At 41.0% G+C, this 26402-nt stretch overlaps 1 long non-coding RNA gene across 1 annotated transcript in view; it reads right to left on the reverse strand.

Annotated features, from left to right (window-relative positions):
- LOC144010473 (uncharacterized) overlaps positions 1–26402 on the reverse strand; it is a 158414-nt gene that overhangs the window by 72696 nt on the left and 59316 nt on the right. The window contains exon 6 of the long non-coding RNA XR_013281229.1: positions 12101–12245. This is a non-coding gene — a long non-coding RNA (uncharacterized LOC144010473). The remainder of the gene's footprint in view (positions 1–12100; positions 12246–26402) is intronic.

A 26402-nucleotide genomic window follows, 5' to 3' on the forward strand; every position in this document is an offset into this window, starting at 1 on the left:
GCGGAAGGGTTGTTACTTTCTGGACCTGGATTTGACTCCTCTGTAGCTAGCTAACTAGCCGTTTACATGCTAGCATCTAGCTAACTAGCGAGGCAGGCAGGAAAGATTATATTCAGCTCTTATCTGTGTGTGTAGTCCACAGAAAGTTTTCAGTGTGTATAACAGATATCTGGTAAAAAGTTTGACAGTAGGCTACATTAAAAATAAATCAGTGAACTTTTGACATTTTCTCCCCACATCTCAGAGGCAATTTGGCTTTGCCTGGCGTTTTAGTAGTCACATGGTCTCCTGGTCTTGGCTAGCTCAATGTCAACCAGCAGCCAGCAGCTTGAGAGAATACAAGCGCCTAACATTGGATTTCATGTTCTCTGTGTAAAAAGTTTTAAAGGTGCACAGTGGAGCGCAGGAGGACAGCCAAGAGCACTTTGGAGAAACGGTGGCCAAAAAGCCTCCAGGCTTAGACGAGGAGAACGTGTTGTGAGTCCAGGTCAGGTAAACCATATTGACCTCCCTCAGGTATCCTGCTACTACACCACCACGCCTTCATCACCCTAATAATAATAATAATGAATTTTTCATCCCCACGCTCCGCTGCTTGTGGGCCTTTGTTCGTGTGAAACATGGTGCATTTTAAAGATTCTTAAAAGTAACAAATATGCACACTCTGTAGCTGTTTAAAGCATCATGCAAATCATTTCATTGTCAGTGCATGCGGCTTGTTATGCCTGTTGGATGTTTAATTCATAAAGGAGAGATTGAATTATCGCGTGTGTTCTTACCCCTGAGCAGTTCTTTATAATAAAACGGCTGCAAGCCCGTCGTAAAGACTAATAAAGGTGCGAGTGCAAAATACCACTCGCGTGAATTAAGGAAAGTGTGTGGGGGTGTGTGTGCGCGCGCGCGCTTTTTCATTCGTTGTTAATTGATGTTTTGTCTCCACCAGTCACGTTTCTTCTTTTTCTATCTTTTCGTATTATTATTTTGACCTCACGTTGCCTCATTTGCCTCCCAGCCCTCACTCAAACGCAGTCACACACATACATCCATACAAATGTGCATAGTTCACTAAGGGATTCTCATTAAAGAAACATAATGTTCCACACGATATTTATCTACATGCTTGCTTCCTTGCATAGCAATTTATATCAAATGTTTCTGTATTGTCTCCCTATGGAGTCCAAGAAAGAAGCATATGTACAGTATACAGTATGTCGTACAAGCACATGTGCTTCAACAGAGGACTCAACATAATATTTCTAACAGTGACCCTGAAAGTATAGGGTTGAGGCATTGAGGGCATTTGAATAAAACATTAACTTAAGTTGCTAACTTATTGCTTTTGGTTGTATGTGGAAAACAAATCCATCCATCCATCCATCTTCTTCCGCTTATCCGTGCTCGGGTCGCGGGGGCAGCAGCTTTAGGAGGGAAACCCAGACTTCCCTCTCCCCAGCCACTTCAACCAACTAATCTGGCGGTATCCCCAGGCGTTCCCAGGCCAGCCGAGAGACATAGTCTCTCCAGCATGTACTGGGTCTTCCCCGGGGCCTTCTGCCGGTGGGACATGCCCGGAACATCTCTCCAGGGAGGCGTCCAGGAGGCATCCGAACCAGATGCCCGGGCCACCTCAGCTGGCTCCTCTCAACGCGGAGGAGCAGCAGCTCGACCCTGAGTCATTCCCGGATGACCGAGCTTCTCACCCTATCTCTAAGGGAGAGCCCGGACACCCTGCGGAGGAAACTCATTTTAGCCGCTTGTATCCGGGATCTCGTTCTTTCGGTCACGACCCACAGCTCGTGACCATAGATGAGGGTTGGAACGGAGATCGACCGGTAAATCAAGAGATACAGAGTCCGCATCACTGCAGACGCTTCACCGATCCTCCTGTCAATCTCCCGCTCCATCCTGTCCTCACTCATGAACAAGACCCCAAGATACTTGAACTCCTCCACTTGGGGCAGGATCTCATCCCCGACCCGGAGAGGACACACCACCCTTTTTGAGGACCATGGTCTCGGATTTGGAGGTGCTAATCTTCAACCCAACCGCTTCACACTCAGCTGCAAACCGCTCCAGTGAGAGTTGGAGATCCAGGCTTGATGAAGCCAACAGCACCACATCATCTGCAAAAAGCAGAGACGCAATGCTGAGGCCACCAGACCGGACCCCCTCAACGCCTCGGCTGCGCCTAGAAATTCTGTCCATAAAAGTTATGAACAGAATCGGTGACAAAGGGCAACCTTGGAGGAATCCAACCCTCATTAGAAAGGAATCCGACTTATTGCTGGCAATGCGGACCAAACTCTGGCAACGGTCGTACAGGGACCAAACAGCCCGTATCAGGGGGCCCGTTACCCCGTACTCCCGAAGCACCCCCCACAGGACTCCCCGAGGGACACGGTCGAACGCCTTCTCCAAATCCACAAAACACGTGGACTGGTTGAGCGAACTCCCACGCACCCTCGAGGATCCTGCTGAGGGTGTCGAGCTGGTCCACTGTGCCATGGCCAGAACGAAAACCACACTGCTCCTCCTGAATCAGAGATTCAACTTCCCGACGGACCCTCCTCTCCAGCACCCCTGAATAGACCTTACCAGGGAGGCTGAGGAGTGTGATCCCTCTGTAGTTGGAACACCCCCTCCGGTCCCCCTTCTTAAAAAGGGGGACCACCACCCCAGGCACTGTCCCCAATGTCCACGCAATGTTGTAGAAGCGTGTCAACCACGACAGCCCCACAACATCCAGAGTCTTTAGGAACTCCGGGTGGATCTCATCCAGCCACCCCCGGGGCCCAGCCACCGAGGAGCTTTGGAAAACAAATATTTAGGCTAAAACAAATGTAAGAAAGGAGGAAGGTAGGGAGTTAAGCAGGGTTTTGAAGTATGGTTTCAAAGTAGGGTTTCAAAATATAGCTAGTGATTCAAATTAGGTTTCTAATTAGGGTTAGTGTTTCAAAGTAGGGTTACACTTTTTTATGACACCATAGAGCAAAAATAAGTACCTTTTCTACAACTTATTTCTCTTCGCAATCTCCCACTCCACCTAATGCCATTATTCTCTGCTGAGACTATTACGCTGCATGTTCTTCTTTGACTGTGGCAGCCAACTATTTTCTTTCACTCCCTGATGTTTAATCCCCACACTTGCTCCTGAAAAAAAGAAAAGTGTTTCCTTTGCTGTTGTTGTTACCTTTTCGCACTTGTTCTCTCCGCAATAATTTGTAAAGGTCAGTGTCCAAGATGGTGCCAAGCGCGTGTATGTGACTGTCAGCTTCCACCTGCCCCCTTTCCCAAATGACTCCATCTCCCCCAAGAAATGACTGTGAGGAGATGAAGACCAAGGAAAGGCAAAGAGCAGATGGTGCAGAGATAAGCTGGAAGATCGTGCGTGTGTGTCTAAATGGAGAAAAGGGGGTCACCTTATCAGCCCCTCGACACTTGGGTTTCCGTAGGGGTAGGGGGACCGGGGGGGCCCGCCCCCTCGGTGTCTCCTTGATCCTTTGCGCTCAAACAGCCAAAGCTAATCACACCCAAGATCATGTTAAAGTCCGGCGGCGGGTTTTCGCGATATGAAATTGACGCAGTTTGCAATCGTCCTGTTAGATGATAAGAGTAAATTCAGGACCAGTTTCTGTCCAGGATGTCAGATTAGCCTCCCACCATTTGGATGAGAACTGCCTCCCAACCTCATAAATCTTTTGCTATTGCCCTCAGAGTCCTTTTTTTGCTTAAAGACACTTTAAAGGTTCTCAATAGGGTTGTAGTTTGGTAGGTTAAAAACCCTTCATAAGGGTATTGTTATTGTAAAGCCATAGCAAACCATCTAACAGTCTGAAATCCCAGCATGAGGTCCGGTGAATGTGTACATACGTGGACATCATTTCCCAGCAGGCATTAAGAAGCCAGCTCTTATCAGAGCTCAACAGATCTGCACAAACATTTAATTACAGTGACACGGGTTATAAATTAGCACTTATCAAGGCCATTGTTAATGAGCGGTGGCGCTGCGGTAACAGGCTGAAGATGAGCAGACAATAGGCGACCTTTGACGCTCTTCCGAGAAGACAAACGAGCTGAGCGACGGCCAACGAACATTCACAATGGAGTCATCCTAAACCTCCAGCTCATTTTTTTTTTTTTTTTTTTCGCGATTTGCAGCAGGTGCAGCAAAAAACACGACCTTTCTTTTGGAAAAAGCAACAAGCTGCCGAGTAGTCCGTCCCGGTGGATGTAAAAAATAAAAATAAAAAATTGTCAGTGGTGGCAGCGTCTCTATGTCCAAACATGGCAAGAATAACAAGCAGAATTGACTTGGATCTTCTCACGTGGGAACCTTGTTGCGCATTTTATTGATGGCCATTACTACACAAATGGTCAGGTACAAGACAAATAAACAAAAATGGTGCCTTCAGATACAAGTTTAATTCGTTCCTTCAAAACACTTGTGACAAATATTTTTTCCCTATTGAAATGAACAAAAATGCCATTAATCCATTCCAGCTTCACCCCCCCCCCCCCCCCAAAAAAAGTTTTTTTTGGGAAGGAAACTAGCATATGATAATTAGTACAAATGACAATTTTTAAAAAATGTCAAATAAATTTAAAAAGTAAATAAAAATAAATAAATGTAAAAGTGCGTTTTGATAAACTCAACCACACTGCTGTGTAACTTGGCCACTGGAGGCAGCATTGTGCAATGACAGTTCGTGTCTCGCAAAACTTGGAAATTAAGTCACATGTATCTCAAGGCACCGCTGTATCACTTTCAATGCAGTGCTAAATTAAAATAACCACACAGTGAAGAAAAATCCATAAGAAAAGAAATAATTATTTGAAAAAATACAAATGATAAATTATAATTTAATAGTTCCACAGGGATGAATTTGCGTAGAAATTGCATTTAAAAATAAACAAAATAAAGTATTTAAAGAGAAATTCCAATAAACTATGACTTAATCTTTTTTTGTATTGAAAGCAATCTGAAAGGACATATTTAAAAAAAAAAAAAAAAGAAAAAAAAAAGAAAAGGAAAAACTATGTGCAAAGTGTCACGTTCATCGATAGCCACCAGCTAGACATTGACAAGCGCAACACAGCTTCTTTAAGCGAGTGCAAATAAAGCCTGATTGATTTAAGCACTAAAGCACTCTGAGTGTGCACGTGCATGTGTGTGAGCGTGCGCACGCGTGCGTGTGCGTGTGTGAGCCGGCGGAGTGATGGGATTAATGTATGCTATAATTGGGGTGCTGCAGGGTCAATGTTGGATTCTTAATGGGGTTCTTTGGTTGGCGGGTGCGAGGGCGGACAAGGTGCCATCACATGGAAAAAATGGTGATGTCATTCACCAGTTTTTTTTTTTTTTTTTTTTTTTTAAGTTTTACTTTTAATATCACACTATAATCGAGTGAAACTGTTGATTGTTATTATTGTTATTATTATAAAATAATAAAAATATTTTTGGGACAAATGAGATATGCATGTGTGGATGTTACATACATTGCACAATACATGCACCCAGATTGCAGCTTCTAGCTTGTTCTGCCTCTATACGTTGAGCTCTCTGAGCCTCGCCTGCAGTGTCAAAATGAAAATGATGGACAGGCAATCTATATGGAAATGGTACACAGGTCTAACAACACACTGTATCCTGTCGGCTTTATGGACAGCCCTGCTCTTAATCTGTGTGTGCGGGGGTGTGTGTTGCTGAGCTTTGACACATCCATCAGCTTCAAGAGTTCATTCCCTCTGCATCACCCCAACTGTACAAAGAAGCGTTTTCAAAAAAAAAAAATTTATTTAATCATTAGGAGTAGAGAGTGGCTGCAACGTAAGGTTCACCTGCACTCTACTATTACGAGAGTGGCGTCACATAACGAAGGTCGAAAACATAGAAACAAGGTGCCCGTAAGAATCTGAAGGCCAATATCCAATTACAGGATGAAATACATTTATGTTCTGTGTTGTTTCCATGGCAACAGGTCATTCAGTCAGAAAGGAAGGTCTACGAGGTGTGTCAGAAAAGTTCCAAGACTGGCGTCACAACCCAAACTACGTGTATGTGGGCCAAAAGATCAACTAGAAAGTCCACAAAAAGACCATGCAGCGTTTCCTTCATTTAGTGTGTGAGAAGAAGTGAATTTTGTGGCAGGACAACTCCTGGCTGAGAAGTACATCACCTGCCCACTGGTCAAAGAGAGAAAATTGATTTGCTTTTAAAACGGCAAAAATCAGTGGCGCAAAACAAAGAAGAAGAAAAAAAAAAAGTTGTGTTTTCTTGAGAGCGGTGCCGCTGCTGCTATAAGTAGGTCGCGCCATTTGATTGGCGGCTTGAACAAACCCTCGCATCATTAGACGTCTGGCAGCTCAGGCCGGGTCTTCGCATCAAAGCGCGTTTCCTCCCCAAAGCCCAACAAGCAACTGTCACAACAAATTAATGATGCTTGACGCGCTTCCCTGTTCACCTGAGGATGATCTTTTTACCTCCTTTGTGCGAGTGGAAAACAACAGTGGTGGGATTCATTGCCAGGTAAACCCCAGAAATGGAAATGTCCTCTGAAGGGGCCACTCGCATTCTCTTTGGGAAAATGTCATGTTTAGGGGAAAAGAAGGAAATAGCACAAAAGTGCGCTTTGATATTTGATTGCGGCGTTTTCTGTTTGAATCAAATCTATTCAAGCGGGGAGGGGGCGGGAGGGAAAAACAAGTTTGATAAAGGCTGGCTATAATGAGGCAACATGAAATACAGCCTCCCTCCCCTCAAGACTTTTTCTAAAAGGAAACCCTTAAAACAAACAAAGAAAGTGAGCGAGAGAGTGAGCAACAACAGCCAAGGCGGCTGGATGCCACCGACGCTGCCTGAGGGGCTTGAAGAGCTTTTCACATTGTTTTAGATCAAACACTGTCAACTATTGCACCGAAAATGTTGCCATTTTTTCCCCATTTAATGCAGAATTGGGATTCATTTCCCTCGCAGTAAACAGTAAAGCACAGAACACGATTTGCAGTTTTTTGCAGTGGATGTGCCCTGGAAAATGTATTTTTTTTATTTATGTATTTACTTATTAAATCAGAACCCCATCACCAGTTTCACTGATCGACATGGAATTGTGTGGACGTCTCCAACATTTAAGGGAGAACAACAAAATCTCATGGAACTCATGCCTGTAACTAAACACAAAGTCAGCCATTTTGTTTTGAAGCAGCCATCTTGGGTCTGCGTCTCCACCTGTTGCCATTCATGTCACAGAAGAAGGCATGGCTTCGTGTGAGTATGTCAGCTTCGTAGCTCTAAATAAATTCTGTGATCTGTACTGGACTCTTTCTTGATCTATCCATGGTTTTTTTTTTCAGAAATTATATGTTAATTAGGATGAAAATATACGCTTCTGTTGTGGACCAAGACAGGTACAAAGCTCTACAGGCACCTCCTAAACTGCATGAGAAGCAGAGGCGATGGAGAATGTGGCATCTGGAGGCGTCGGAGCTGTGCAGCGACAGCACAAACATCCCTCCGGGGAAAACGCAAATATTTGCCTCACAAATGAAGAATTCACTTAAAAGTGCCGCAGCCAAAAACTCTCCGAAGCAATTACCACCCGTCGTCTAAGATAAAACTCCCTGGAGGCCAGAGAAGGAAAGAACAACGAAGAGGCGATGATAGTCTATTCTTAGAAACCTAAAAGGTCCCTTTGGACAGGTACTTCGCAGGAACACAAAGACAGATCCCCTTCTTTCTACAGCCAGCTCCTCTTTAGCTGCTTTGTGGGATTATTGTCTCAATTTTGAGGATCCTTCCTATTCCTGGCGCAGGGTTTTGATTCAAATAGAAACAAATAGGCGGTGCTAATATGATTTCAGCCATGCAGTGGCCAAACAAAGACAGCCTAACAGGGTGAATACCAGCAGCAGTATCTTTACAAAAGAGAAGTGGGCAGTGCAGGAAGTTATCAAATACACGTCAAACAATCTTTGAGAATAAACAAGGAAGGCTTCAGATTTATAAAATAATTGATAGTTACTTTAAATGAGTTTGGCGATCTGAATTTTATTGCCTCCCATGTGCAAAGTAAATAACTTTGAACTTGGAAACAACTGTTAAACCGATGCGTTGCATTTTTAATAATGATGAGTAAGATCTGTTTTTGATGTGAAAGAGGGAGCCTCCACACTCCATTTTTCTTGCACAAGCCAAACTCAAATATTATTTCTTGAGGTGATGTGTACTTGCAGGGAGCCATTTTTTTTTTATTTTTTTTTTATCTCCACCTGACCCAATCTTGCCCTCCATGTAGCTGCTACATCTCATTAGTGATGATAGTCAATAAAAACCATCTAAGCCAACATGCTTGGTTCTGTTTCTTCACATCCTTTTTCCAACCTGAAGTAAGAACTGAAAGTCCTCCACCCTCACGATCTCCCTGTTGCTTTCACCTCCCCCCTCTCATTTATGCACATATTCTGTCTTACTTTGCCTAATCTCCATTCATCTCCTTTCCACCGTACGCCTCCACTTTTCTAAACGTTCTTCCACCTGCTCCCTGACGCTCACAATGTCATCTGCGAACATCCTGGTCCACGGGGATTCCTGTCTAACCTCATCTGTCAGTCTATCCATCACCTTCGGAAACAGGAGGCGAAGATCCCTGATGCACTCCTATCTGCATCGTGAACTCCTCTGTCACACCCACAGCGCGTCTCACTATGGTACTTTAACTTTCATGTATGTCTTCGCTGCGACTACCTCAGCTCTGGTAGGTCACTCAATGTTCCTGCCTCGCCTGGAACAAAGTGTTCTGCATCGGTTTCCCTGTTGTCTTTGACAAAAGGTTCATTAAAAATCTGCCCCAGTTATTTTCTCTCTCTCTCTCTACTGTGATGTTCTTAAATTCATCTAGCTCCTTCCAGAATATTTCTTTCTGGGGGCGCAGCTAGTGATAACATTCAACATAACGCCCTCGATTTCAAGCTTCACTCTCATCACTCGATCTGACAATCTTTTTACCTCTCGGACATTCTCAAAACTATTTCTTTACGAAACCCCTACTCAATCATTCTTCCTACCTACACTACAGTAAAATACATAAAACATAGCTTCTGAGATTCCAGTCTGTTCTCCTGGACACATCTCCCTTCTCATCATGTCAGTCCGCTCCCGAGTCCAAACACTCCTTAACATCATGTCTCAGGCTCTGTGATTTCCTCTTCTCTTTCTGCCCATGGACATAAGTTCCTTCTCTTCATCTTCGACCCATAGCAGCTGAATTTTCGCTGGCACTTTGGGACGTTTTCGAATGTAAAATCATGCAATCTGTAAGCTGGGGAGCACTGGTCTATAGGATTGTTCACTGACATGGTTGTTCGTAACAATATATAACCTTGATTACATTGATTATAATAAACTATATGACGGAAAACTGCATAAATGTCACTACCATTAACAGTACTTGCAGGCTTCAGTATACATGAGAAGACGAAAAAGGGGGATGACAATAAGAGGTGAACCACGCAGCTCCGATCCATCACGCCCTCAATTAACATTTGATCAGGATGGATGGTAGACTGAATTGACATTTCATTAGTGGCCAGGCCAGTGTAGCACCATGTCAGTCATGTTAATGGCCAGAGCAGGCTGGAGACTCTAATGAGGATGTCGCCATGCCTCTCCTTTTTATTTTATCACACAAGCGGGACAAACCATGACGATGCATTTTGACTAATGTGTTTATTTATTGATAATGCGTGTTCAAAATGTGAGCTTTTTGTGAGGATAAAAAAAAAAAATGCTCTTTGCCTCAATACATCACATCTTGTCTAGGATTCAAATAAATGTGCCTGTTACTATAATTTTAATGCTGTTGCAATCCAATTAAATTGGAAACCAGCAGAGGTTGAGCAGTATGGGCTTGCATGGCATGATTCTACAAATAAGGACATTTTTAATATTACTTATTATGCTTAACCTTGGTGGCTATGTACAGAACCCCAGACATGAGAGAATTAAAACTGAAAATTAAACGTGCATAAACAGCTGATTTGAGGACACAAAATGCTCATTTGAGGCTAATAAAATATTTATAGTTTTTGCCACAAAATAGGAGCAACATACATAAAATATAGATTTGTGAGGTGTACGGTTATTAAATGTGTTTTGGCTTGGGTCATTGAAGTGTTGTGGTCTTGTATTATGTTGTCCCATGTGATGATTTGTCAATCTTATTTTGTCTATATCCTCTTATTTTGTCATATAGGCCTTTAATCTGTCATATAAAATGACCTAGTGCTCTAGTGAGAGATGCATGTGATAAATCGAAAGTTCACCGTTGCTATATTGTGACCATAAGTGAAATGTTATTCCCGCCCCATGTCACGTCTGGAGGCAAGTTTGCTGTGATCTGCCATTAGCAGCAGGTATGTGGACACGGGGAAAGGGGAGCGCTATAAATCTATCATCTTCTGGACCCTCGACATGAGCGCCATCTTGCAAACAGGTGGCCATTTAACGCTTGGCCTGAAAGCTATTGAGTGTGAAAAGACCCCTAATTGGCAAATCAAGGAACAATATACGAGTCGGGATGATGGGGCTCGGCTCAATCAATGCCTCGCTGAATGGCATCGCGGTTCTCATTCTGCTGGAGAGTGAGAGACGCCTGCCGCAAATCTAAGGTGGGTCTAGCGGGCGGGGGGGTTTAGCGCGGGAGGGACCATGACCTTTAAACTACAGGGAAGGGATGTTACCTGTGGCCCTCCCCTGGCACCGTCAATCGATGCAGGTGAAAGGCCGAGTCGAATCGATTGCAGGTTTAATGTAGTCCGTAGCAAACATTGGCTTTTGAAAGGCAAACCAGCGGCACTTTTCCCACATCACTCTTCGTTTAGTGCCAATCTTCCCGACTGTGGAGGCTCTTAAGCCACAGGGGTGCAGATGTTTATGTGACGTGTGCGGGGTTCTAATTCGCACCATTCCACTGACTCTATGGTGACAAACTTTTAAGCCACCGACACATTTGGAGCACATTCCCTCAAAAAATTGTCAATAGAAAATCTGTTTTATAGCCAGTAGGGACTATAAGTTAGTGCCTGGTTAGTATGTTTCCCCCCAATATTTGGCAGAATAAAAGTCTGACGATGCATTAATCGGGCGAGTAATTTAACATATAATTAATATGTTAACTTCATTTTTGCCCTATTTATATAAAAATTACTTCTATTAAATACTTCAGTATTTGTTTACGTTTATGACCTTTATTACCTTTTTGGTTGGGGATGTTTGAATATTTTGTTTGCCTTATGTTGAAATGTGTTAATGTGTGTTTAAAAAAAAAAAAAAAAGTCATTACAAATTGGCCGAGTTTTACCAATATTAAAACAGCTAACACTAGTTGATTAATTCTGCCAGCCAATTAATCGTTTAGGCCATATTATCGAAAACCTACAAATTATTGAGAAATGTCTCCTTGCTTTGTAGACATAACTTTTCTCTTATTTTTTCCCTGTGAGTCAGATTCTTTATCAAGAAAAATGCCAACATTTGTCCAGATGGCTGAGGCTTATTCATGCTAAAATGTCACATTTACATTCTTTTGGAGGGGGCTCTCTCAAGTGAGATGTGCACACACCTTAGGAGATATGCTTTGACTGATAACCTTCACTTTTCTATGTTCAAAATCATTCCCATTAGTTAAAATGACATTAAATCTGAGTATAGTATTGTTTTTTTCCTATGAGAATTACCCTGTATAAAATGGATGGAAATTTATTAGAAAATTTTACTAACCTGTGAGAATATGTACCCCCCTCCTATTTTAAAAAGATGAACTCTAGCCATCACGACTTTTTCCTGTGTATTCCTATGCTCATTTTCAGCATGTGTAGTAAAACATGGCTCCTGTTTGCCCAAGAACAGTTATGAATGAGATATAAATTAACCACAATTTTTTTTTTTTACTGGCTAAGTACTTTGGCACAACGTTTTAGGCAAAACAGTAGATAACGGTTTTAGTTTAAAGGCTGCACTGCCCTCTAGTGTTCAATTAGTAAGTCCTATGTATCTAACAACATGTTTCCATGCATTGTGTTGTGAATTTTTTACTAGAGCCACTACCTCATTCTTATTGTGAAGTCCTAATTCAGTCTCCAGGATACCCCGCTGCTGGTACAGTCACAGCCCTTCTCCTGGCATCGTGGCGGATGGAGGTGGAAGGTGGATGGGGGTGGGTCAGAGGTCTGGATCCCTCTGCCCTCTTCATCTTTGTGGGAGAGGGAAAGGGAAGCCATTAAAAACTTCCTGTGTGATGGACACATTCAAATGGCATACCCAAGCCTAACTCCCACAATGTAACACAATGGCGGTCCAATGACCTACATGTCTTTATTATTATTATTATTATTTTTTTTAAACTGTTTTCACATTCCGAACAGGAACTTGGCCATTAAGAGGCAAACAAGAGGGCAAAACAATTGATTTGTATCTTTTATTTTCTTATTAATAGTGGTTGCGTTTAAGCAAATTTCAGTTGATGACCACTAGAGGGAAGCATAGTATTAGGATTACACATGCCATGCATTGCGGGCACACATGATTATGCCCACTCACACACACTGCCACACATTTTGGGGACCTCGAACTTGGAATGTACTGTATTCTAAAAGAGTCATTTGGGTTTAAACCTCTACTTTATCCAACAGAAGAGACATTAGCACATACTGCAACACTATCTAGCGTTGTATGGGCCTCAAACTAGAAATTGCTCATATATTTGCGAACGTCAAACTAGGGAAACGTCCATTTTACCTTTTTTTTTTTTTTGGCATACAATTCATTTTGGAACACATTTACTATGCTATTGTCGTACTTTTGTTTTGCTGTCATATTTGTCAAACTGCAGCCTTCAAACACTGCCCACCATAAAGTATACATTTGACATCCTAATGTTATTGTTCCTCTTAAGAAAAGAAAAGAAAGCAATGAGGTGCACTCTGCAAAGAGACTGAATGTCATTTATATTATGTATACATAAGTAAAACAAAGGAGGAGGTGGAGGCACTGAAATAGGCCTAAGGGGGTTGGGGGTTGTTTAAGGATCCTTTGATGCTGAAATGAAGGCTAAGGATGCCTTTAGGAATGCAATAAATGAAATAATAATACTTTTATAAACATATTTTGGATTTAAAGTACTGTATTTATTATGGCTTTTATTTGATTCCAAAATAAGGCACAGGCAGATTGAAAAGGGTTTCATGGTGCTCAGCAGCGGATATAATAGCGTGCTTATCTTTATAGGCCCAGTGTCCGTGCACGCATGTGGATGTGCATACGCATGCATTGCGTGTGTGCGTGCGTGCGTGCGTGTCAATAAAAAAAAAAAAAAAAAAAAAAAAAAGTGGTGGGGGGTAAGGGATTGTCACAGATTATAAAGAGGTGTGGGGCGATGGGAGTGAGCTACGGGTTTCCAAGGCAACCTGCTGCTGCTGCTACTTAGTTCTTGCAAGGTGGCGCCCCCGTTGTCTCATCTGCAGCACCTGCACGCTGTTTGCTCAGGCCACGCTGATTATTTTCATGATCTCTCGGCACACGGCGGGGTCGGATGCGTCCGACATCCCCTCCGCGCGTCATCCGTTTGTACAGCTGGGAGTCAAGTCCAAGAAGAAGTCGGACGTGCCAAAGAAACACAAAGAATCCGAAGAGCAACAATCAGAGAGCCCCGAAATCCACGCCCGTTGGCCTCCGGGCTGTGGATCCCTCGCGATGAGGTTAATTTGGAGAGGCTCAACTCAGCAAGCGGGGGATCTCGGCGGGGGAAGGTTGGACTGAAGGACATGACCGGAATTACAGTGAACCCTCACCTAGTCGCAGTTCACTGAGTGGACAATTCTTCAAAAAAATATTCCCCAAGCTGTTTCACGCCACTCCAAGTTCAAGTTTACTGTCAGACTGTGTTACAAAAGCAAAATTGCATTTTATGTATTTAAAAAAACAAAACAAAAAAAACAACTTTGCCTTCTGCTAGCTTAATGCTAACACACATCGCAAAACACTATACAATAGCATTGATAGCCACGGTGTCATAACCCTGTAAGAGATGGACAACACGTATAGACAGACTATATAAACTACTATCACTGCACTTTTCAATTTCAGTAGTTGTGAAAGTCTTCTTTGTTTGAGTCTTAATGATTGTTCTACTGCTCCCCAGTGGTCAAGTCGTGCATAATGGAATGAGTCAAAGTGATTTAATCACGAGACACAAACTATTTAAATCTTTACGTTCTATTTAATTATATTATTTAAGATGTTTTGTAAATTCAAATATTTTGGGGCATTTCTAGTGTTAAAAACATTTTTGTTTTGTATATTTAATATTATTGCATGTCACTGTCATTTTGCAGTTTGAATTAACACTGCTTAAATAAAAAGGTGAATATAAAAATTTTGAATAATTATTCAATTTAAATATATTGTACAAAAAAAAGTTAGGAATTTTAAATCAATAAATCAATTTTAAATCAACAAATGATTAGGAAATAGTTCTTAATAGGGCAGAATTCTTTTTTACTTGATTTACGATTACGATTTAACATGCAATTATTTTCGTCTCATGATTTATTTATTTTTTAGCAAACAAGCAATAAATTAATCTGTATTACAATGAACAATAACCCATTATACAAACTGTCTTAATACACATTTGTCTGATTTAAAAATGTGGCCCTTGAGCAAGCTTGTAGTAGCTGTGCTGGGATGGACGACGATCGATCAAGCGACGAGACACCCCCAAGACACCTCCCAAAGACCTCCGCATTTCCTGTTAGTTGCAATAACGTCGGAACACGCCGCTCTCGCCTTCCTGATTCTCAGGCTGGTGAGGAAGGAACCGCCGTCGGTCGCACGGTGCTTGCCACTTCCCCTCTGCTCTGACCCACCCTCACTCCCGACCTCTCTCCTTTGCTCACTTTTTTTTTTTTTTCAGATTTTGGAGTTGTTAAGGTTTTTTGTTGTTGTTGTTTTCCCGCTATCCGCTCTCCCACGTGGACATACACACAAAGCGGGTTTGCCTCTTTCAGGAGAACAACAAGATTTTCTCACCACAGGCAGGATGTTCTCCACAACGCAGGATATTCGGTGACAGTGAAAACACGGGTTTCTATATTTACGGCCGTTGTTTATGTCCTGAGATAAAATAAGGCGGAGGAAGTTGTACGGCGGAACCTCCAATGCCTCTAAGGACGTACAGGGTGGAAAGTGTCAGAAAATTTCAAGTCAAATTCCAGCAACCGTTATAGGGAGACTTCAAGCATGATTCACTAGACCTCCGTTCAGCGAGCAATCGAGGCTTCATTTTGCGGGATTTGTCACGTGATGCGCCGAGTTGGGACCCAAACGTTGACAAGACACAGGAGTTGGGAAACAGTCTTTACATACAATAATACAAAGTAACAACAGAGAGCATTGCTAGATTCAAATGGCCTCGAAGAAAACACTCGACTGAGAAATCGACAGAGAAAGCAGAGCCGGATGCAAGGGAAAAAATATTGAATACGTGGAAGAATAATTTGTATAAAAGAGGGATGGGGAAACCTCGGCTAAGGAACCTCGATGTACTGACAAAAGTGTCATTCAGTAACTTTCGCTCAGGCAATTCACAATGCCAGCACAATGACAGAAGAAAGGTGTATATGACAAAATAAGAGTGACTAGACAAGAGTGACATATACTGTACATCATCATCATCAGGGACATAGCAACTAAACTATCATCCATAGTAACTGCATGACAACTGGCATCAACATCACTACAAAACGAGCCAATGACCAATCTAAAACACAATCAGGATTTTCCTAGAGCTTTTAGTGGCACTTATTGCAAAAGACGGAAGATGTTCTAAACAATGTGAAGAAGCAAATACATGGCCATTTATTTTGAGGATTTTTTTTTTCTAGTGGCAATTTTACTTTAATTTTTATGCAATATTTTCCATCATTTTTGTCATTTCCTTCCTCACAACAAGCACACAATTATTTCTTTTTTCCCCCCAACATTTTTTTGTCTTTTACTGTAATATAACATCTTGTAATAATTTCATGTCTTTATTCGATAATCTTTTCAGGATTGATTATCTAACATTCTTCTGCTCTTTCCTAACAGTTGTTTTTTATTTATTTTTTTTCCCACAAAAGGACCCAACTTTTCCACAAATGATTGCATGATGCCATATGTAGAACGACGGCGGGAACTGGCTAACGCGGACACTTCTGACCAAATTGCTGTGTTAGAACACACGCGTCTGCAGGGACGCATAACATTGACCGACGTGGGCCATTAGCGGCCCGCTACAACTCACTGCTACCACCAACCAAAGCGCTGCTGCATTATTAACCAGCCGCACTTGTTTACGCTCTCGCAGTATGATATGGACGCACGTTTACTCTCCGACCTCCCTCTACCCCACCTACCAATATACCCTCTTCTCTCATCCAATGGGAGTAAAGAAATTGGCACTCTAGTTACGGGCAACAATGGTGGCATTTAATAAGAGTCGTGGTTGCCAGGCAACGGCCGCCGAATGGACTGGTGTTGAATTACTGATCGTTTCATAATTAATTAGGGATTATGAATAATTGATTGAGAAGTGTTGGGTAATTTACAGTCGTGTGTAGATGGGACCTACTCCGCTGCCCTGGCCCAAGCATGTGTGCGTCTATTTTAGTACAAATTAGAGTGTTTTAAGCAAAGGGACAATTAATGAAAACTGTGCATTCACAGTGTGAGGTCCCCAAATTTGAGGGTGCGTGTTTTATTTTGATACCAATGCTGAGTTCCGATAGCACCTGTACTTTTGATGCACAAAACTTCAATTAACACAATAACATAACTGAACAAAGCACTTTCTAATACACATGGATATTTTATGATGTGTTAAATCATCACAATGTAGCGCCAACTAATGGCAAGGAGGAGTTAATGTCAGATTGTTTTTTTGTTTTTTTTTGTCTCAAGTATTGGTGGCTCAATACCAATAACTGGTATTGGTACTTAATACAGTTCATTTCCTGTATTTTTCCATTAGTTACTTTTATATTTGTTTGGTTTATTTTTTTAATATTTGGGTATCTTTTGTCTATTTTTGTGTAATATTTTGATCATTATTGTTTTGATTCTCCTTAATTGTGTACCTGTACCTAATGTTTCGTCTTGCGTCACTCCCAATAACAAATCCCTGCCTGATGACTCAATACACCGCGTCTGCTACACTACAAACATATACAGAATAGTCTCAAATATTAACCTCTAGTTTCACTCATTTTGCTTTTCCTACTTTAATACGTGAAGTTGTAAAAGGACTGTTGCTCTGGATGTTGGCATGGAAACATTAATGACTAGGGGTGAGAAGAGAAGTGTGTGCGCATTTGGAAAGAGTCAAAAGAAGAGAGGAGGATGTAGGTGAGAGGTAGACGAGCGGCATGTGGGAGTTTGAGTGGGCCGGAGAGCGAGCGGGGGAGGCGGGGGAGAGAGGATGGCAGGGAGGATGAGGAGAAGGGGTGAGGGATGGATGGAGCTGAAAGGAACCCATCAGAAAAAAAAAAAAAACGGTCCTCACCAACATCTTTCCTAAGAGCCTGCAATTTATAACAACGGAGCATATGAATAACATGAATTGGAAATAAAATTCCAATAATAAAACAAATATGTCCATGCAGAAGCTTCATATGTCCAAATATGGTCAATGTAATATATTTTCATGAACTGATGCCATTGGTCTGTCTGTATTGTATGTGTTAAGGTTAACCCCTTCCTCACCCTGTGGGAGCTGTGCAGCATTACATCATCAAGATTGAAATTTTGATTTCATGAGTGAAAATAGGTTCGATGCATTTGAGTAAACCTGTTTAGGCAAACTAGCTCTCGATGTTTAAGTTATCTAGTTTTAGATCGCCGTAATGTTTCAGTGCAGAAGGAACTGGTCAGCCACAAAGGTAAGTGGGTGGAGATTTATTTCCACTTATTAAATTGCTTAGTCAGCTCATCTGTTTATTTATTTATTTACGCATCACTGGCTCTAAAACCTTTAAATAAGGGCTTGGCATAGTTGACATAATATAGTTGTTTCTATTGTAAACAATTGTATGATTGAATTTTTGTATAATGTAATGATTGTCCTAATATTTTTTTTCTCATTTATTCATTATATGTATGTATTTTTTTATCTAATATGTTTTGTTCCAGTAATTGTGTCCTGTATTGTTTTATTTTGTTGTTTGTGCATAATGATTTGAATGTTGAGTATTTTCTGGAGCATTTACCCAGTTGAAGGCTGATTCTCATTAACTATGCCTGACAAATATAACAAACAAAAACAGAGTACTAGAAAAAGAGAAAACGCTGAGTCAACAAATTCTAACATTTCAGTCAAGTGGCAAGTATCTTAAAACTATTATGATGGTATTTAATTATAGTGACATCTTACTAAGTGCACAATATGCCTCAAAGTTAGAGTTTGGTATTCGCATCTACAGTATTGTGATATCATCTGTTACAGTACATACATTGATTTGACTATGAACTATTGTGACGCTTTTCCAAATGACCCCAAAATTCGGAATGGAGAAGTGTGGCGGGAGATGGAAAGAAATGGACACCGTTCAGTTTGAGCGGGAGACGCATAAAAGGTGGCGAGGGAAGCGAACAAAAAAGCGAGCGTTGGCTGTCAATAGAAAACAGAGGAGGCGGTTGAAAGGCGAGGCAGATTAGTGCGGTGTCGGTTTCCTCCTTTAAGGCCCGCCATTGCGCCTTCGATCGCCGCTGCCACCCCGCATGGCCTCCTGCATACGCACGCACGTGCAGTACACACCCGTCTTATCTATAAGCATCGTGATGGGCATCGAGTTTCATCATGTTTTTCCACTAATGATGCAGATCAAAGATATGCACTATGACATACAGTGGTGCATTGTGTTACTAGTTTAATTTGTTCAGTCACCACAGTCATCAGAAATGCCATCATTTGTTCCACCCTCCAACAAAAAATGCCATCAAATGTAGTATTGCATATATCACAAGTACAGGACAACTAAACTCACTTAACAGTTACAACCCATCCAAGAGACATTTAAAAAAAAAAAAAAAAAAAAAAAGGGAGAGGGAGACAGAACGGGAAGCCTGATGGGTCATCAAATGGTGCCCCAATTTTCTTAGATGGGGGGGGAAAAAAAACACAAAAAAAAAACAGCAAAAAGCCACATGGATATTGGATGTGAAAATATTTATCATTTAATTTCATCAGAAAAATAGCACTCTATAATGTAATTTATTTTAAAAACATAGTAATGCAATAATTAAATAGAACATAAAGAAACTTTTTCTTCAATTCAATGGACACTGCACTTCTGGCAACGAGGGGGTAGTGAAATACAGATAAAGTAAATCTATACAATACAGGGAGAGGGTGACAACTGCTCAGTAAGCTGCAGATGTATGAATATTGTTTTACAAGGAATTTTAACTAGGAGTGGCATTTAAAAGCTTCAATCCGCTTTTGTGTTTAGTATCTGCCAAACTCATTATTGCGCAGCCCCATAAAACACTTGTTTTTTCTAATGTCTTTACAAATACTTTGCCACTATTTCCAATAATTGTTCTTTTTTTTTTATTCATATTTGTGAATACTTTTTTTTGTGGTAGCATTTGGAGCATTGTTTGGGGGAGAAAAGTATCATTGAAAAATTAAATAAGGTTCAAACAAAATTGGCCAAAATGTGACCTGTGAGCTGCGCTATAAGAACTGTGGCCAATGTGAGTATGAATTCACAAGGCAGGACACACAATTAAAAAGGTTTCACGGCTTTTGAGTCTCGCATGGGGGTCCCAACGTCAGCGAAAAGAAAAGCGAATGGTTCCGCCCATTTACTGACGTGCTTGACAGGACGTAAAAACGGCGGACAGTTTAACGGCGGGCCTGCAGTTCGTTGCGTCTGTGTTTGTGTCTCGCCTCGACAACTTTGGAAGCTGGCTCGGTGCTAGCTGATGACCTCGCCGGGGGTCGCCGCACTTGTCCGAGGGTTAACGTTTTGACCGCGTGACAACCACCAGGCAGGTTTACAAGCAGAGTGAGGAAGGATGTACCTGAATAAACACGTACCGCGGCGTGTCCGACAAAAAAAAAAGAAAAAACAAAAAAACGTTCTTTTTTTTTTTTATGGTGTACTAAATGTTTGGGATTGTTCATTAGGATATGTGTTGGTGATTTAAGAGAAAGCGGGGGGGGTGTTGAGGTGCAGGGGGTTAGGACCCCGGGGAGCCATCAGGCTGTTCTCCGGGACGTGCCCTGGGAAGAGACATCATGTCACGGCGATAAAAACAACATACACACCCTGTCAAGCGGCGAGAGGGAAGGATAAATGACGAGGTGTGGGCAGGATGAGAATAGCGCACTTGAATGAACAGAGAAAGGTGGAGAAAAAACAAGGAAATGGGACAGAGAAACAGACGTTTAAGAAAGGAAATGGCGCCACATAATTACACAAATGTTTTAGAAAATTACTTCACATGTGCATCATTGCAGTTATAAACCCGCGGCTTTGCAAAATGCATGTACAAATTAATTTATGTGCCACAAAAACCTTGCCCTATGCCCAAATAAGGTAATTGTATCATTTTGTACCTTCTATTATTTGGGTATTTGTTGTATAATAATGTTGATTTTTTTTATTTTTTGGTTTACGTTTAATCTAACGTAAGTCTTTTATTATTTCCTTAATACTTTGTATATTTGACTGCTATTATTAATACTAAAATAGAACATACTGTATGTGGAATAACTCAAAAATTAAATACGAAAACAGTTGAAAAAAATTTGAAAAAAAAATATTTTTAAAAATTATATTTTGTGTGTACACAGTGTAATTTTGCTAATTTTTCATATATGCTTATTAAAATTTTCCTCATATTTGGTATTTGTCTCCCTTTTTTCTTATTTACAAATATTTTTGTCAAAATATTTTTCAATTTGTTTATATATATACATACATACACATATATACACACACACACACACACACACACACACACACACATATATATATATATATATATATATATATTCATATTTTGCTCATGTTTATGTATTATGTATTTTCATATTTGCCATGTTAATATTTTATCTTATTGTCCAATATGCTTGTGATTATTCTTTTTTCTTTTATCTTCTTTTTTTCTAATATTTAGATACTTTATCTAATACTTGTACTCATCTATTTTGTCCGTCTCATTTCTTTTTATTATTATCTATTTCTATTTTCATGTCTAGTACTTTTGCCACACTTGTCAAAAAGTTTTTTTTTCTATTACTTTTATTTTTGTATTTTTTCCTCTTTGAATATTGTTCATTTAATATTTTTCCTAGTTATTTTTTTTAAATAATGTATTTATGTAATGTTTATTTATACATATCAAAATTTGTTTTGTAAAATGCATCTATTGTCAAGTATTTTAAATTTGTTCCTATTCTTCCCTAATACTGTATTTCTTTATTTTTTTACAATCACTTTTTCTAGCTGATATATATTTTCCATTTGTTCTCATTTAAAAAAAAAATCAGCTACAATTTTTGTATTTTGTCTAATGCTTTCACTCTGGAAGATGAAAAAATAAATGGCTCCATGTACATCATATATTTTATAACAGTACGTCACACATGCCTCAGTCGAGATGCTGCCCAGTGGGCTTGCAAAACTGCAAAACAGAAAATGTGTGTGCGTGTTTGCGCACGAAACAGAAATCAATAAGGACACCAGCTGCACATTCATTGCCTGAAACCTCATCAGAAAGCCAACGTAGTAAACGGCGCACATGTTCTAACGGATTGAATGGCTTTTTCTTCTTCTGGCCAAGACATCATTGTTTATTATGTTCCCGGGAAGATGAACAAGGACACTCAAAACATTGTGGAGCGACTTGCGTGTCAATCTACTGGCGTCTTGAATACTTGTTTGCAGTAGGTAAAAACAACAATTGGAAGATGCAGTTTCACATTTGTTAAAGATGGACGTCCAGTAGCCGTCTGAGCTGCAATGTGTTTGTTTATTGAGAAAAACATGTGGCTAGTGCATGAGGAAACTACACTTCCTGTCAATTACCGCTAGGACAGCACCAATACGACATCGATAATAATATTGTAGGTAAAATGCTCCGATACTATGACTCCAACACCACACTATCCTTTGGGTAGGAGCCATGTCATGTCATTTTAAACACAGATAAGAAAACCCAGAGGTGAATGCAAAGTAAGCTTTGCAAAAAAGGATGTTGCTCTGTCGGCAAGCGATTTTCAAGTCCCATTTTGTTGAGGGTCCCCCCATAGATGGAGGCCATTGGCCCCCGACCTGTACAGTACAGAACTGAAAATGGCTCAAATAAGTGGTCCCCATGATCTCTCTGCCATTACTTAGAAAACGGAGGCAATTTGACCCCCCCCCCCCCCTTTTATTTTTATTCTCCCCCCCCCCCAGAGTCTAGATTAAAGCAAAGTAAGCGATGTTGTGATAATGTATCACTTCAGTTGTACTGCCAATTTTTCAAACTAAACTAAACGCCTCGTGTTATTGGCCACATTTAAGGGAAATGTGTGACAAGACTGTTTGGAAAAACGTGCAGGTGCATGTTAAAAAGTCCGTAATGAAAAGTTGTTAGTCCAAAAAGTGGAACATTTAGCGAAACGTATTTGAGAAAAGTTTGTGTTGTGTTTTTGCACCAAGTTTGATTAAAATCAAACGTTCGTTACGAAATAATGAATTGCCATCGCACATCACCACTTCAGCTTGCTTTTAAATACATATTGTATTTTGTCCCCATCAACCTTTTTACCTCCGCTCAGCCATCCCCTGAAGGAAAACACACCCCTGGACTCCGTCCCACATGTGTCCCCACCGAGCTGTGGGATGATGATCAAAGCCTCTTCCTTTTTCTTGCGGGATCAAACGAGGTTGGAATATTTACTGCTTTGTTTGGTGCCGGGGCAGAGGGTCCCCATTCGTAAGATGCCGACAGGAAGGATGCCTCACTGGAGGTAATAAACAACAACGAATGGCCTGAAAAAGATGGAGCTCGTCACGGCATCCTGAGGATCAACGCACATTGCTGAAACACGTTATCTATTTGACACCTCAAGCTACCTTATCGCCTGCTATAAAGTTGTGTTAAGAGGTGGTACAGCAAACAAGCAAATATTTCATACCAAAGGAGCATATGGCATCTGTTTATTGGATGGCTTCAGTTTATAACTGTGATAAAACGCCTACTAAAGTCCATTATGAAAGAACTGAAACAGATGTTTTATGGCCCGATTGGACAAATAAAGCACAGCAGTGGGTTTTCCACAGAGCGGTTAAAGCCCCAATTGACAAATAAAGTTGTTTTCTCTGATATGATTTTAAATTATGTTTGTAATCTACAAATGAAATTAGGCAACATGAAGATTTAATTACACATCATATTTTAAAAATGGAACTGAACAGTTTAGTGCTGCGGATTCCCACAGGGATGCTACTCGAGTCCACCATGTTCTTCAGCTAATACTCTGTACACCATGGCATTAACAATACAATATAATATTGGTCCTGTCCAGGAATGCCAAGGACGGATGAGGGGGGGGGGGGGGGGGGGAAGGTGTGGATGGGGGGATGAGCACTTATAAACCTAATTTTAAAAAGTTCAACTTGGGAGTTGATATGTAAATTAGCCAGCTTGTGAAGTCACAATATTGGGGTTACCATCCATCTATTTTTATTTGAATTTTCAAGAATTGAGAAAAAGAAACTGAATGGAAATGCCAGAAATTTGAAAAAAAGGTGCAAAATTCACGAAAAGGTTTTTACGCATGGAGGAGAGGATTTTAAAGTGTATCCACAAAAAAGGAAAATGCACATTTTGACTATAGGAAGAGCTCTGCGAATAAGCAACTACAAGACCGGGTACTACGTCACACGTACATTTGTAGTCACAAAAAAAAAATGGCGGATGATAAAGTAGGATATGTTTGGAGAGAGAAGGATACACAATTCTTTTTAGAAATAATTAAAGAAAAAAAAAACAATACAATTTTAGGTCAGTAATCTTTCCATTTTGTGTCTTGTGGCAGACAGACGCGCTTACATGACGTCATCTCGCGGCACAGTCTCCTCTCACTATTCGCAAAGGAAGAACGGATGGAAACGGGCATAATTCGCATGTCTCTGTTTTGCGTACAAAATTTGCTTAAAAACCTAACCAATCTGGCAAAATTCAGAGGCACTCCTTTGCAGATACATTTTGGTAAATGGGCAGCTCACAAAAGGTTGTTTATTTCACATTTGATGGGTGGGCAGACACTCCAGATTGAGCCCTAACTATTTGTATACAAGCAATTCAAGTCTAATTTTCATAATGTTTATCCAATAACAGCAAAAATATGAATGAATTACACGCTCCAATTCTTGCACAATGTCCATCTTGACTGTATCAGCACAAAAACATTCCTGGCAACAGGTGAGGGTTGGCTATCGTCCCCTCGAAGGAGCAATAATGAGGACGCCTCCACTCTCGGGCTCGGGCTCTCAGTCCCCAGCTTGCAGTCCGAGTGTGAATATTCATTAAGTCGGCCTCGATAAGCGTTAGCCTCGCCAGTTATTTGTATTGCGGGGCCGCGGGGATCCCATTAAAAACGCTCCGAGTTGCGTTTATTGCTAGCAAATATGGAATGTGTTTTTCAATGTGTCCCTTATGAGCGCTACATCATAGAGTCGTGCACGTTGCTTCAGTTAACTAAGTTTGCACAGAATGCTGGCTCATACTCATCAGGAATGTTATCAAAATTAAGCTCCACACCCATCCCTCGCTGACCCCAAATAATTAAGCTTTCTTCATCCTGGAAGCTTTGGATGGCACAGAGATGCTGAGCAGCCTCGACATCCTGGTCTAGGGAACAGTTGGAGGCCTGTTTCCTGCCTACACCCCTTTCACAGCTCCAACACCAACAAATCACTAGTTTTAAGCCTTGAATGATCCCGCCGAGATCCTTCCCTAGTGGTGTACTTACCAAAGAGCTTTCATTCCTGGGTATGTTTTGCCCAATCCTGTTAGTCAATCAGGGACCCCTGACTGGGCAGGAGGAGATTGGGCGCAAGACGTAAGAACAGATGGTCCACTTGCAGATTAAAGGGCCTGAAATCAAGACAGCTGCTTAATAGAGGGGGGCGTAGGTCTTAGACCCCCACCAAGACCAAGCAACAAGAGCAGTGGCAAATGTAATGGTTGCGTTACCATTCAAGGATGTTTCAAGAAATGTTTTCCGCTATTTACGGTGAGTTTTGACATATCCACCACGACCGTGTTGTGTTGCTATGCCGGCTGCATGTCTAGCACCAGGGTACAATTTCACACCATTGTGTCCCAGCCGGGCCGGTAGCGCTGTTTATTCTTGAGGGCATCATGGGAATGCCTTTTCCACTATGAATGAGCGACGGGCTGATGATTTAAACATACTTCCTTCATGCTGGCGATTTATGGCACGGGAAGTGGGTGTTTATCATTTTCCATTCACTGCACCAAAGATGTAAGGAAAGTCTTTGTGTGCCGCCCCCCAACCTTAAACATATGTCTCACCTACTTAGATTTATGTGCCATGACCATCGACCGTATTTAGCAACTTTTTGATTGACATTACAATGATTCGCTTCTTTTTTATGATTATTTACACCCCAGCGTTTACTTCAAGTCAAAATCATTGTAGTGGTGTAGAATTGTTTTGCATCATACTGATAGTTGGTTAGGACTCAGGGATGGGCAAACTCGGTCCTCGCGGGCCGCAGTCCTGCAGGTTTTGGATGTTTCCCTTCTCCAACGCAGCTGACATATGATCAGCACATCAGCAAGCTCTGCATAAGCCTGATAAACGATCCTGTTGATTGGAATCAGCTGTGTTGAAAGAGGGAAACCTCCAAAACCTGCAGGACTCCGGCCCTCGAGGACAGAGTGTGCCCACCCCGGGGTTTGGTCTAAAATATGACCAATCTCGAAAGCAGTTGTAAAGCACTGATATGTACAAATAAATTGCCTCTTAAATCAAACACTTTTTGTAAATTCTATATTGTATGTAATTTTTTTACATTATGTTCTTTATTTAATTCAAAAATTATGTATTTTTTTTTTATACTTTAAGAATTAAAACCTAAGTAGAAATTTGAATCTATTGCTAATTACAAAACAGTCCGACTGTGTAATGTAATACATTTTCGTTTATTATTTAAAATGCAAAATGTCATTAAGGTTATTTTGAATATATTGAGTAATTGATTTTTTTGCATTATTGTTATTTGATAATTTTCTAGAACAGTGGTAGAATTGCAACTATTGGTATCTGGGCTCACTAGTGGTA

Source organism: Festucalex cinctus, chromosome 21, assembly GCF_051991245.1.
Source record: "Festucalex cinctus isolate MCC-2025b chromosome 21, RoL_Fcin_1.0, whole genome shotgun sequence".
Lineage (NCBI taxonomy): Eukaryota > Metazoa > Chordata > Actinopteri > Syngnathiformes > Syngnathidae > Festucalex > Festucalex cinctus.